The sequence below is a fragment of the Acomys minous genome (genome assembly GCF_964271855.1).
Source record: "Acomys minous genome assembly, chromosome: 6".
Classification (NCBI taxonomy): domain Eukaryota; kingdom Metazoa; phylum Chordata; class Mammalia; order Rodentia; family Muridae; genus Acomys; species Acomys minous.
Window position 1 is genome coordinate 10,136,968 of NC_140487.1, and position 15,295 is coordinate 10,152,262.

The window sequence follows — 15,295 nt, forward strand, 5'->3', positions numbered from 1 at the left end:
AGTGGCACAAACCTCTATGAGGTATATGTGTGTTATACATATGTCACAGTTCCCTAATATGTCATAATTAGAGCAAAAGCCCTACCAAGGGGAAACTACTACTTTTCCTATGAGGTTTATGTGTGTCATACATATATGTCACAATGTTCTGATATGTCATAATTACAGCGAAAGTCCTTGAGATCAAAGGGAGTTAATGCTTTGCTCATTTTTCACTCAGGACATTTTCAGTAAGTGGCTTTGATGTGTGTGTGTGTGTGTGTGTGTGTGTGTGTGTGTGTGTGTGTGTGTGTGTATGTTAGAGACTGTCAAGTGGGCAGTCTAAACTAAATGACCCTCCTTTAGATGGTTTAGTCTTGCTAATAAGCAAGATATCTTGCTAAGATACTGACAGCAACCCAGAGTCACTGAAGCAAAGGTATCCTAGTCACTTCAATCTCACTGAAAGAAAACCCTGTCCCTGTAGTTCCCCCAGGGCTTGAGTTTCCCAGGCTGTGTGTCCTCCTTCCATGCTTTTAATGTGAGAAACCTTGTCCAACACAAAAACCTGCTGGGCTTTAAAGAGCCAACACTGTTGTGCCAAAACAAATATCAATATAGTTTGAATGTTTTTTCCTTTTACTGAAAATAGAATTTTCTTTTTAGCCAGGCAGTGGTGATGCGCACCTTTAATCCCATAACTCAGTACTCCAGAGGCAGAGGCAAGCAGAACTCTGAGCTCAAGGCCAGCCTGACCCAGGACAGCCAGGGTTACACAAGGAAACCCTGTCTCTAAAAAACAAAATCAGTGAGGAAGAGGTGGTTAGGGGGGCAGACAGAGAGACAGAGACAGAAAAAAGAAAACAGACTTTTTAAACATCAGATTCTGACTGGAGACTGTTTTTCCTCTGTCCTCCCAGTTCCTCTCCACCTCCCATCTGGATTTACCTTTCTGTCTCTCATTAGAGAACACACAAGTTTCTAAGGGATAACAAAATATAATAAGACAAAGCAACAACTAACACACTAGAATTGGACAAAACAAACAGAAAACAGTCCAATAGAAGGTATAAGAAACAGAGACCCACTTGTTTGCACATTCAGGAATCCCACATATACACTGAAGTGGAAGCCATAATATACACATAGAGGACTTGACATAGACCCAGGCAGGCCCTGCGCGTGCTGCCTCAGTCTCTATGAGCTCATATGAGCTTTGATCATGGTGATTTAGAGGACCTTGTTTTCACTGTGTCCTCCATCCCTCTGGCTCTATGCACTTCCTGCCTCTTCTACAGCGTTCCCTAAGCACTGAGGGGAGGGATTTAATAGCGATATCCCATTTAGGGAGGAGTGTTCCAGGGTTAGACTTTGAGTGGTTTTTTTTTTTTTCATCAAAAAATAAAATGTTCTGGCCTGATTCTTGCCTCACCATCTAAAATCAAGGGTGTTTACATGTGAATTATCTGATTTCTGACTTGTGGTCATCCAACTACAACAAAATAAAATATATATTTCATAATACTGCTAGAAATGCAAGAAAATGCATTTAAATTAACGAATCTTGTGGCCAAGAGGCTTTACAGCTTTACCTCCCATATCTACATTAGTCTTTTTCCTTTTCTTAAAAATAGTTGTAAAGACATTTATTTTTTAGTATCCTGAATTTGATTAAAAAAAAGAATAATAGAAAGATAAATTGAATTTCTTATAGACACACACTAGAGGAAAGTTTCAGTGTTTTCAAATACTGTACTTGTATTTTTATCTCCCTGTTAAGACAGAATAAAACTCAGTACTCACTACTGACTTTTCCCATCTATGTGACTGAACTTGTTTTATCCTTTCCCCTCCCTCATCTGTTGTTTATAACTGCTAGTATGACCCATCAAATGTGATGTGCAGACTCTGAAATTAATTTGTTATCATTTCTTCCTTGTTTCCACCACCATGTGACACAAGACAAAGAATTAAATTTCAAAGATCATCAAAGCTGACTAAGCTAAATGACTCCAGGAGATCTCAAGCTGCTTCCTCTTGAAAGGACAAATGGAAAAGTAATTAAGTTCTTGCATTTTCCAGGGACTGTTCATTCAACACACATACACACACACATACAATCATACACATACACACACACATACACACACACATACACACACACACAAACATACACACACACATACACACACACACATACACACACATACACACATACAATCATACACATACACACATACACACATACACACATACACACACACACACACATACACACACACACATACACACACATACACACATACACACACATACAATCATACACATACACACATACACACATACACACATACACACACACACACACACATACACATACACACACACACACACACACACACACACACACACACACACTGCCTATTTCCAGCTGATGAAGCATTCAAGTAAATGTCCATAGTGAATTCAGATTTAGAAGTGATCTCAAACATTCAGTCTCATCAGAGTGAAGCATTACTTCTCATCAAATCTCCCATCATGTGTTCATACTCTGTCACCATCCCTTTCTTTCTCTGCATATTAGTTTCATGAAGTCAAAACTTATACACCTGTTAAACAATCAAGAGGAAAGCAGGAACCTACAGATGAAGAATCCACTAGAGTTATATATCTTTAATAAGTGTTATATAAGCATTATAATCCATTCTAAGAGTATATACACATGAGCACAGGAACACCTTGGATTTTCATTATAAAACATCACAGCCCAAACTTGTTTGGGCAGAAGATTTCAACAAAGTAGACATGTCCAAGTGAAGTAATTGAGATACGATATACAGAATTTATATCTAGGAACATGCCTGATACAAATGTGAAAATGCATCAGAAAAAAAGAAATGTTTGGATATAGATAATGTTGTGACTAAAACTCTAAGTGAGAATCTCAAGGAAATCAGTAGATCAGGGTAAACATGAGGTTATAGTAAGATCTGGGTGAGCTTTCTCAAATACTAAAATACCAGCTAGTATCATCCTGTAACATTACAACAGCTCACATTCATTAGACATTTACTGTATGTCCTGAGTAAATTACAAGCATACAGTGTGATTCTCCTCTTTTAATCCTTAGGACATGTTTGTGAACAGATAACTAATATCATGTACTGCAAAGGAGGAACATGAGGAACAAAGGTTTATTAATTTATAAATTAAGTTGCATGACTAATAATAACAGAGGTGGCTAGGGATGTAATTCGGCTGAGCATTTTGAAGCTTGTACCATAGTGTGATCAGTCAATAATAATGAAAGAGAAAAGTTTGAAGCTAAGCAGTCTTTGAGCCCTGGGACTTAATAATTACACATTTGTCTGCTAGACTGACTGACATTTTAGGAAGAGCTGATCTTCAATATTGATGAGTAATGGTCACTCTTGTATCATACTTTTAAAGGTATACTAAGAAGAGAGGATTGCAAGAGAAAGAGAGGAAGGAATAGTGGAAAACTAGATGAAAGAAAGGAGGAGGAGAAAAGAAATCCGTATCTATTTGGCACCTCCTATATGCCCAGCAGTATGTCAGGTACTTTCTACAAATGGCCTTAGCAATATACACTTCCTGTCATATGCTTCTCCATCTCCTAGAAAATGGCTGAAGTTCTCCCCCATAGAGAACATAAGAGTGTATGCAGGAGCATGGTGGTGCATGCCTTTAATCCCAGCACTGGGAAGCAGATCGCTATGAGTTCGATGCCAGCCTGGTCTACAGAGAGAGTTCCGGGACAGCCAATGCTACACAGAGAAACCCTGTCTCAAAAAACAAAAAAACAAACAAACAAACAAAAAGTGTTCTCAGACTACATCTCACTCTGATCCTTCATGTTCAACTTAATTTGGGTATGTCTGAATCATTCTTAAGAGAGCTTTGTCATACATGGGTAGAAATCATGGAAGCACTGAAATCTAGACAAGTAAAATGAAGAAAAAAAATCCTTCAAAGGAAGAGAAGCTCCCCAAAGTGAGAAGGCAGACCTCATCAGCTTCACATGCACAGATCACTATACTTAAAAACTTATCAAAAATAGGGGGTAGGGTAGTCACAGCTCTTCCACATCTTGGATCACACACAATGCAAATACATAGCACAGTTTTAAAAGCTGTCTTAAGGCTATATAAGGGGGTAGGTACCTTGTAGGTATATTTTTAAGCTATTTTATTGGGTTCTTATATTTATTACCAAGGCAACTCTTATTCCACCTAATCCCTTCCAACCCCCTCCACACTAGGTAGGAAGGAAAGATGGTTAGAGGGAAAGGGAGCATGTACCTCTTTAGACTACTTCCTGCTGATGAGAGGCATTGGGTTCCTTGGGGCAAATCCAGCCTTCATCATCAGGATAGCTCCAACTTCTTGTCTCTTTGCTCATGGCCACTTGACAATAGCAACCAGCAGCAGGGGGAGCAGCAGCCTTCTTAGGCCCTTTCAGGCTTGCCCATTTATACCCTCTGCAGAGTCCCCAAAATTCCAAATGTAAACTCTCTTCACCTGGCAAAACTCAAGCCCCTTCTAATGCAGGAGGCAAATCATAATCACCTGCTGAGAAGCAACCTCTTATCCCACATCTGGGATTAAGATAAAAACAGATTCACATAACATAAATGAGTTTTTAAAGAAACCAAAATTCTCCCTACACTACCCTGGTATACAGGCCAGTTGGTCATCTTTTCTACTTCCAACATTATGTCTCATCTGACAAATCTGTGTATAAACACTTAGGCATGCATACACACATTTAGTATACACATTGAATTCTTTCTTCCACACACCAAGCCTGGAGACAGAAATAATGTTTTCTGTTCTACCTCACTCCTTTTAAGCAATTCATCAAGGACAACCAAGCAATCATTCTCTCCTGTAACTATCAATCTAATAGATGAAATGACACCCTAAAGAGGAAATCTGAAGCTACTGAAGCATGAAGAGCTGCTGCTAAGATTTCAGGGACTAGGTGCTATACTGACTAAGGCAGTATCTCCATCAAGACCCAGAACTTGCTCGTAGTTACTGATTTTTCTCTGGAACCTGTACCAGAGCAGATAAAAGTCACCTGAATGTCAAGACAACAAAAGCTAAGTTTGAAATGTAAACCTGGTGTCACCAATTACTTAGCTGTGTGACATTAGATAATTCTACTCTTTTTGTTTTGTTGTGGGTGTTTGTTTGTTTGTTTGTTTGTTTGTTTTTGAAGACAGGCTTTCTCTGCATAGCCCTGGCTGATTTGAAACTCAAAGAAGTTCACCTGCTTCTGTCCCCCAAGTGTTGAGATTTTTTTGGGTTTTTTTGAAACAGGCTCTCTTTGTGTAGCCCTGACTCCCCTAGAACCCACAGAGATCTGCTGGCCTCTGTCTCCCGAGTACTGGCATTAAAGGTGTGCACCTCTTAGGAAAAATATCTCTTCAACCATATATTTATTTAGTGGATTAGGGAAGAAATGTCCCTATTTCTGTGCCATTACACATGTGGCTGAACTATTCTTTGATGAGAGGCTGCACTGTGTGTTATTCCAGGATGTTTAATAGCATCTTTAGCCTCTACCTAAAGGTGTTGCTAGAGCCAGTCCATACTCCCCAAGCCAAAAATCACCATCTCAAAAGATTACCAAGTATCTGAGAGAAAGAGCTAAAACTAGGTCCTAAGTTGAGAACTACTGTGAAAGACATTAAATATGATACACAGATATAAAGGATTTAGAACTTTATAAGCATCTGAGAAATGTTCAAAACTACCTTTATGTATAGAGGTTATGCATCAGAAACTCAGGTTAACTTGCAACTCAAAATACTGCAAGAGGCTGAGCCTTCTGAAGACCCTCAGAGTTCTCAGGAATTTTGGATTCCACTCCGTTTGATGTTATTTGGCTGGATAAAACTGACAGGAAAATGAGTAAATCAAATACTCTTTCAAGGGTAAGATAATTGTGATTTACATGTGAAGTGCATTTTATAGACACACTTTTGACCTCTGAAAAACGGAAGACTTTTTTCACTTCTGTTTTCAGGTTCTTCTGATTTTCAGCTAATCAACAGTAATATATTTGTAACAACTGAGAGCAGATGGAAGTTGGCACCCTGGTGCGTCATCTGAATTTTAAAGGAAGTTCCTCAGACAGAAAGTATAAAAGATCCTGCAGCTATGCAAAACAGGCGTGTTGTTAACGTCACCAATGAGCTGGAACAATCACAAAGGATAGTCAGAGCACAACTCTGTCATGAAGACAGAAGCTAAAAATCTTCTGGAATTTCCTAAAGTTTTGATCCCAAATGTTCTCTTCTTTATATTCATTCTCTTATTTTCCCACTGAAGCTTTTCTACAAACAAGAGAATTCTTAAGTTAAATTTGCCTTGGTGCTGTCATGCTGAAAGCTAAGTTACCTACAGAACTAAAAGAACAGTTTGACAAATTTGAACTCCAAGGGGAAAAATGATGGGACTTTTCCCATAAGGTCTGTGGAATTTATATGTTACATTTAACTTGTCAGTGAAGCACTGTAAACAGAACCATAGATGATCAATGTATTTTTAACTTCCCTCTAAGTGGGTGATTTACAATAAAGCAGTAACAGTGAATTAAAATATAGTTTATGAACACAGACTGACATAAATATTACTCCACATGGGTACTCACAGTAATTCCTAAGTTCTTGGCTTATCAAGTGCAGTATATGACTCTCAGTCTAATATCTAGAAGACAGTATATGTTTAACAGGAAAAAAAAAACCACTCCCTGCCAGCTCAGTTACAGAAGAGCTTGCACTCCGAGACATACAGCTGTCATTCACTGTCAGCATGGTCAACAACTCCACCTGAGTTTTTAAAAATTCACTTTATGTTCATTTTTTTGTAGTAATTCATGCTTTTTAAAGGAGAATGTGTGAAGGACAGAATGTTAGCTCAGTTACCCATTAAATAGTTTTTGGTCTGGAAGGCTAAAATTTAAGAATTCATGGTCTTAACTTCTTTTTCTTGATTTAGTTGTTCTGTAAAGACAGTCTAAAAGATGTTGTTATTTCAGGGCTCTGTGGTGGCTTTTTATTGATCTTCAGGTGCATGGCTTTTGGTGCAGCTATGGTAATTAATCCAAATGGTCAAAAGGACAAGCCACTCCTGCTGAGTGACTAGGGCCTTTCTGCACTGTGGGAGCTGACAGCAACTGGGACTTCTCTCTTGCTTGGACAGCTGTCAAGCAGCAACCCTGACAGAAGGGTGGCAAGCATTTGGAGTTCTCATTTATATACACAAAACTTGTATTTAAAGACCTATGTTTGAGGTGGCACTCAGAGGAAGGACAGCAGGTTACCAAGAAGAGACTTGATACCCTATGAGCATATACAGGGGGAGGTAATCCCCCTCAGGAACAGTCATAGGGGAGGGGAATAAGGGGAAAATGGGAGGGAGGGAAGAATGGGAGGATACAAGGGATGGGATAAGCATTGAGATGTAACAAGAATAAATTAATAAAGGAGAAAAAAAAAGTAAAAAAAAAAAAAAGAAAAGAAAAAAAAAAGAAAATTTACATCATTTTTCACCTAAACACATTTGACCACTGTAAAGTTTTACCTTCAAATGCAGATTCAATTATTAGTGAAAACTTAAATTTAGTTTGGTATTGTCTTTGCAAGAATGTACTTATAGATTGTTTATATCTTTTGCTATGTAGATGTCATTATATGTCTCGGGAAATATTGTTTTAAAGGAAAAATGTAGGTACAAAAGGTGAATACTATATAAATTTAAGAGAGACTGCCTGAATTTGAATAAAGCTGATGGTGTGCCCCAAATGTGAATAAGTAGTCACTGTGCTGTGCTCCGCATGCAGCTAGACCAGGAGCAACAGTCTCAATTAACTGAGAGGAACTACATTTTACCATTTGTTCTCTTGCTCCTCCTGTGGGCGAAAACAACGAGTTATCACAAAAGGACTTCATTAAGTGAACCCAGTTAGTTCATGGATGAGAATAGGGACAAAACCCAGGAGGGACAAAACCTGTCCTGTGGCTGATGAGGACTGTCTCCTGTTTCTTCCGAGGTTCTCTGTAATTGGTATTTACTTGAGGTTTCAGATGACTCTTCCTGAAGTGCTCAGAAAGAGTTAACAAATATCCCAAAAAAGAAGACATTCTTCCATTAAAGTGAAGGTTTCAAGCTAGTGTCTTCTGTGTGGTTAGAAACGAAGTGCTTTTGACTTTGTAGCTAAAGGAGGAAGCTTGGCTTTCCCATACATCTTGAGGTTCTAGGAAAGGACTTTGGGGCACATGTATAAGGTTATACTGACTGAGACTAATGATGACAATAAGAGCACCTGCTGGACCATATTGGAGTCTGTTCCAATACGGTGATAGAGGAAGCACAACTGAGAGGGCCTCTTTTCTTTTATTCATTGCCAATTTATACATTTACATGATGAATTTTTATTATTTTCATGTTTCCTTATTATCTCTCATCTCCTGACTTCTTCCACTAACACTATTCCCAACAAGTCCAACAACTATCTTCATCAGACAAAATGCTGTCATGACAGAAGCCAAGAGCAGAAATAGCCTAGATTGGTCAGACTCCAATCATCTTCTCTCATGTACAGAAATAAAATTATGCCATTGTAACAAGAAAATCCTAGTTGTGGGCAGGTAGAGTGGAGGACATACTTTTAAAAGGACTTCTGGGTCTCTCAATAACTTTAATATTCAAAATATACTGGGTCTAATGACCTTGTAGGTACTCCAAGAAGTGAAAGACAACATATTATACTGTGTGTGTGTGTATGTGTGTGTGTGTGCGCGCGCACCTGTGCACACGCATAAACAGGAAAAAGGCATAGATGGACATGCATTATAATCATGATACAAATTTCTAAATTTTTTTAAACAAGGAAAAGAAATGCATCCCCCAGAATAAGGAAAGTTTCTGGCTAATTCCACCAGTGTTACCGGGAAGGCTCTCAGCTATTTGTCCTGCTGGGGATGCAGTAAAGAAGGCGGGCCCTGCTTTAACTTCTAATATCTTAGAACTAAGTTTGACTAAAATCTGGACAAAGCAAATCATTAGCTTCCTGAACCCAAAGTAAATGGTCAGCATCAATAACTATGTAGTCTTCCCAGTCCTGTCAGACCGATGGCAGCCCAAGTCTCCCCTGATTTCTCCCCACCCCAGAACTAGTGTTGAAATAAGATCTTCTCTAGAGCCATTAGACACAGTCACAAAGAACGCCCTGTTGGGAGTAGAAAAATATTTCCCTCACAGAACTTTAAACTATTTATATAACTACATTCTCTCACCACTAGCAGTAATTCATTATGAGTTATTCTTCTTTTTTAAAGTGTATAGGTGTGTAATCTCTTTGCATTTATTTCATTTTTACTTATTAAGAATATTAATTTTAAATATAAAATCGAAACAACTTTTTGCCTTTTCATCTAAAACAAAACAAAAACAAAAAAGAAGAAAAGAAAGAAAGGGGAAAAAAAAAACTTCCAGACAGCTTTGAGAAAGTGAAATTTCACAGTCCTGTGTGTCTCTAAAAAGTTCCTGGACACTCCTCGCTCACCTCAGGGGCAGGCTGAGGAGCATGAAGAACTACAGCAGGTTCTGGAACTTAGGTCAATGCACAGCCCTCCCTTCCCTCAAAGCAGAGCAGGAATTCCACCCCTCCACCCCTATGGCAGATGAACTGCATGCCCTCAACTCTAATGGAGAACAGAAACTTTGAACCTTTCTGCACCTGCCTCCTGCTAAGCACTGTGGGAACCCAGATACTGACAGCTTCCTGGAGAAGCGCCAGGGGCATGGTAGAACATCCAGTCCCCTGCTGCAGGCTCATCGCCAGCCATGGAGCTAGCCACAGCTGCGACTGCACTGCTATGTTTTCAAGGTCTGATTTGGCCACATTTCTTGCTCTTTTAGAATTCTTCTTTTTGGTTACTTGTCAAATAATAAAACAAATCACTTTTGGAAGTTATCTATCTACTTACTTCAAAATAATAGAAAATAACACTCAACAAGAAAACAACTCAATTAAAAACAAAACCAAACACCTGTACACCACAACAATGAAGATGCACATAAAATACATAAGCATATGAAAAGTTAGGCATCATTATTTTCTGTAATAGAATTATTTACAAATCAAAACAATAATGCATACTACTAAGCTGAAATTTTAAAAGTATGATAATAAATGTTAGTGAGGTTAGAAAATACAATAAATACTATGGCTAAAACTAAATATAGTCCTACTATAAAACCTAACAGTCATGCTTCTAAGGATTTACCCAACTGATCTGAAATTTTTATGTATACACACACACACACACACACACACACACACACACACACACAGAAATACACACCTGAATTACAATGTATGTAGTTGCTTCATTCACAATTTCTGAAAGCTAGAACAAGGTTGTACAATCAGTAAATTACAAGCAACTTCTATCTGTACATAACAGAATACTACTTAATAATAAAAAGGAGGAAGCTATAAAGCCAGGGGAAAAAACATGAATTAAACTTAAAGACAGATTGCTGATAAATCCTTTTTAGAAACCCACCAGTATGAAAGTCTATATAATTGTATGATTTATATTATATACTTACTTGAAAATTCATGAATGTGTACACATGCCAAAAACAAACAAACAAACAAACAAACAAAAACCAACGGTTGTCAGGAGTTTGGAGCGGACAGGGAATCTAAGGATACTTGAAGCACAAGGGGATGTTTTCAGAGCAGTGGAACTAACTACTCTGTACGGCTATACAGATGTCTATGCAACAATATGCATTTGTTTTGCCCCTTGGAATTATTCAGTACAAGCAATATATCTTAATGTGAGTAAAAAGCATAATTTCCAAGATAGAAGAAGGGAAAGACCACAGCATGCAAAGTAGAATACAACAAAAGAAATTATTAGAAGAAACTACTTCACATAAAAATATTGGAGCCAGTGGTGGCACACTCCTTTAATCCCAGCACTAGGGAGGCAGAGGCAAGTGGATCGCTGCGAGTTTGAGGCCAGCCTGGTCTACAAAGCGAGTCCAGGAGAGCCAAGGCTACACTGAGAAACCCTGTCTCGAAAAACGAAAAGAAAAGAGAAAAGAAAAGAAAAATATTGGGAATCTTTTCCCAGTCTGTGGGCTGTGGTTTTATTCTGTTGACAGTGTCCTTTGCCTTACAGAAGCTTTTCAGTTTCATGAGGTCTCATTTATTAATTGCTGACCTTGGAGCCTGAGCTGTTCAGGAAGTTGTCTCCTGTGCTGATGAGTTAAAGGCTCTTCCACACTTTTCCTTCTAAGAGACATACAAACTCATGCACCAACCAAGGACATTGCAAGCAGGGAACCTAGACCCCCTGTTCAGATGTGGCAGTGTAGCAGAAGGGTTCGGGGGAAATGAAGGGAATTGGGGGACTACCTCTGACAAGATCTCTGGTGCCCTTGATTTGATCACAGCTCTTTGGCGGAGAGCCCCATGGAACATAGAGGAAAGGGATGCAGGTTATCCAGATGAGACCTGATAGACTGTGGTTAGAAAGTGGGGAATGAGGACCCCACTTGTCAGAGGTCTAGCGTAGGGTGGGAGAGAGGGGGAGGGGTGGCACAGAGTGAGGGAATTACTATCAGAAAGTAATGAGAATAAATTATAATAAAAATTGGAATAAAAAAGAACAAAAAAAAGATTGGAGTAGGGGCAAAGCAACTTTGGAAATGAGTAAATCTTATAAAATTAGAGGTGTGACAACCAACATAGACACTATTCTCTTCAAGGAAGTTACATCTGTCAACAATACATGTGACAGTCATGAAGCCACTAAATACAGAGTCTGGAAAAGAAAGCTGAAGTCAGTAGATTTTGAGTAGTGGAAGGCAGGTTTCTCACCATTGGAATGGGAAGTTACAGATAAGCAAAAGGAAGAGATCAAAATGATCTGTGTGGTAACAGATTAGAATGCAAGATACATCATGGACTTATATTTAACTTGTTAATTTAGTGAACAGTGGACACACACACACACACACATACACACACACACAGACACACACATACATGCTTCTTTGTCCTGTCAGCTAAAGGGCCTTAAATCAATGGCACCTCATCAGTAGGTATCAGTCCATCCTAGTGTCCTGTGCATACTTTCAAATATCATTCTCCAATAAAAAGTACTATCACTCCTTTTAGGACTGAGGTAGGAAACATACAAATTGACCCTAGAATGTATTGTCTTGTATCAAGCAAGGAAAGAAAACAAAAAACATATTAGGAGTGTCTCAAAGAGACACAAGAATACAAACAAAACCATCCAATCACCAAAGCCAGAATATTTTGGCAATAAATCAAGTAGCATTTAATTATAATAAAAAGGGTACAATAAATATCCATGAGTCAATAATAGCATAAATCAATCAATAAATAAATAGATGAGAATAAACTAATGTCTGATAGAGAATTCCAAATAAATAAATTCTTTATTGTGAAGAAGCTGGAACTCACTTCCTCATGCCTTAAGCGTGGGCTACTTACAACGACGTCTTTCCAAAGACTACAGTATGGGTGGCAAAGGGGGAGGGAATGACTTGATAGTGAGGAACCCAACCATCCCACCTCACCGAGGTCATCCAGGGCAATGGCAACAGCAAAGGTTAACCTGACATTCACGATGGAACATAATGAAAATGGCACTTGATTTCTCAATCTTCCTCCTAAATCTCCAGTCCCAGGATAATCATGAGAAAACCAGACAAATCCATTGTAAACATATAGTCTACAAAATATCTGAAAAGTACAATTCAAAATTATCAAGATCATAAGAATAAGAAAAATCTGAGAAATTACCACATGCAAGAATATATAAGGATATATATAAAAGTAAATACAATGTGGACCTTGAATATGATCTTGGAATAGAAAATGTCATTAGGTAAAGCTCAGAAATTAAAATTAAATATGGACTTTAGTTAATACTAAATATATTGCTATAACTTCATTATTCATAGCAAATGTAGCACAATAATGGGAAAAGTTAATCACAGGTAAAGTTGGATGTAGATGTAGTATGTCACAACATTTGTTAAGTCTCAAATGGTCTTTCAGTGGTCTTTTTTATTTAAAAAATAAAAATATTTTACTGAACATTGGCCTATTTTCTATGCAGCAAGCAAGTATTGATAATTTAACTCTTTAATAACATTTAATTACAATATCTCAAGTCCAGTGAAATCCTGTTTTATTTTGGACCTTTTCAAAATTAATTTTCTACCTATTCATTTTTCTCAATCAATTATTTCCACTGTAAAAGTAGCCTTAGGGTCTGGGCTTAGGCATGAACTGTGTAAGTCAGAAAACTGACTTCAAACTGAGTTATCCTGTGACCTTGAAAATCCTCTCTTCCCAATGGGCAATAAATAGTAGATACACACCCATAGTAGGGTAGTTTATAGTTATTCAAAATCTGCAGTTATTATTAAAACACGGAACCCAGAGTTTGGCTGCAAAACAGTAAGACAGATGTCTGCTCACCTTGTGTTGTGCATTCTAGATTTGGATTCTAGAAACAGTAAAGGAGTTTTGTGTTCTACTCTTTATTTCATTTACAGAAAAATACTTAAATAACTGTGGTCAGTCTTACAATTTTCTTTCTACTCTCCACTCTTACTCTTTATTCCCCTGTCTGCCACTACTTTCACATTCAATATTTACACAGGATTGCTGCAAATAGTTGGTGTTGTACAGTGAGAATTTTTACTACTAATATGTAGTTTGTAATAGTTTAGGAAACATACTTTGAAAATAAAACGCTGTTCTTTGAAGACCAACTGATCTTTTAAGTCACCGAAGTATAGAACATGCAACTTTATTCCTGTTTTATTTTCCAATTTGAAACAAACTCAGGATAAACTAAAAGCAGGAAATTTACTTGCATTAATTCTCTAATATGCTGGGGCATCTTTGTGGTTTTAGTATTCTCATTCCCTTAAGGGATAATTGTCACAATAATATTTAATATTGAGAAAAATAAGCATTTAATATACCCATTTATAATCACACATCTAATATAGACCATGTTGCCATAGGCCTAATCCATCCTGTGACCACTTTTTTACTATATGGTTATAGAGTAAAATACATGGATTTGGTGAACTACAACCATTGAAAAAATTTTTACCAAGATACCTTAAATCAAAAAAATAAAAATAAAAAAGAAGAGTTATGACTATGTATCTCCTGTCAAAGAATTTAAAATAGAAAATTCAATTGGCTTCTTTAGTTTATACATGTTTTTTACATTTAGCAAAGGCAACTATGTGGTTACTTCCCATCAGGTAGCCATTATAGGACAAAAGGCATGGAAGGAAGGACATACTCTTCCCACATTCCAAAAAGGCCTGCATGACGGGACAGTTCTCAACTCAGAAGCTGATACCAGAGCTCAAGTCATGGCTGACAGACACAGTCAAGCTTAGACCACAAGACTGAAGGGCAACGAAAATTGTGTTGGACTTGCATATTAAATTCTATGCATAATAGCTATAAATATAGATGCATATTGAATGTTTTTTATTGTTACAATGCAAATGAATGTTAGAACTTGTGGTCATTTAAATTAAGTGACATTTAAATTCACTTTTGACATGGTTGGGATTATGTTGTTTGTTTCACAAATAATTAACAGGATTTTTATAGAAACAAAGGCTTGCTGACCATGCAATACCTCCAGCCAAATGGAAAGTACTAGTCATTTTGGGAGCAATCATGCAGGCATATTTCTGTGTATATAAATTGTCCTCTTGTCATTTGTTACAGGGCTTTGTAAAACTCCCCTTGCCTCTTTCCGTAACATTCTATGCTGGTAACATGCACAGACTAATATTTGTTGTCCTATGTCTAACCCATACTAGTGACTAAAATTTAAATTATGTTTTACTTAAAAATACATTTTATGCTAAGAAAATGCCTTTAATTTAAAGATATTTGGCGAGAAGGTGGGGTATATATCTTTAATCTCAGCATTCAGGAGGCAAAGACAGGTAGGTCTTTGTGTGTTTGAGGCCAGCCTGGTCTACACAACATATTCCAGGCCAACCAGTACTACAAGTGAAACTCTGTATCAAAAAGCTTTTATGACAAAGGTATAGGTGTGAATTATTTAATTTAAATTTAATTATTTAGTTCTACTGAATGCTCATTCAGCTTATGCTTAATGTTCATATGGATTTTAAATGTTTTAATACATAATAAATTTTAATAAATATAAATAACTTAATAA

The 15,295-nt window shown here is 37.5% G+C and overlaps 1 long non-coding RNA gene across 1 annotated transcript; it reads left to right on the forward strand.

The window, feature by feature from the left end:
- Positions 1-171: 171 nt before the first annotated feature.
- LOC311599272 lies at positions 172-7,409 on the forward strand. Its single transcript, XR_014779848.1, has 4 exons — positions 172-230; positions 1,942-2,036; positions 3,430-3,558; positions 6,034-7,409. It is a non-coding gene; the product is annotated as an uncharacterized lncRNA (long non-coding RNA).
- Positions 7,410-15,295: the final 7,886 nt, after the last annotated feature.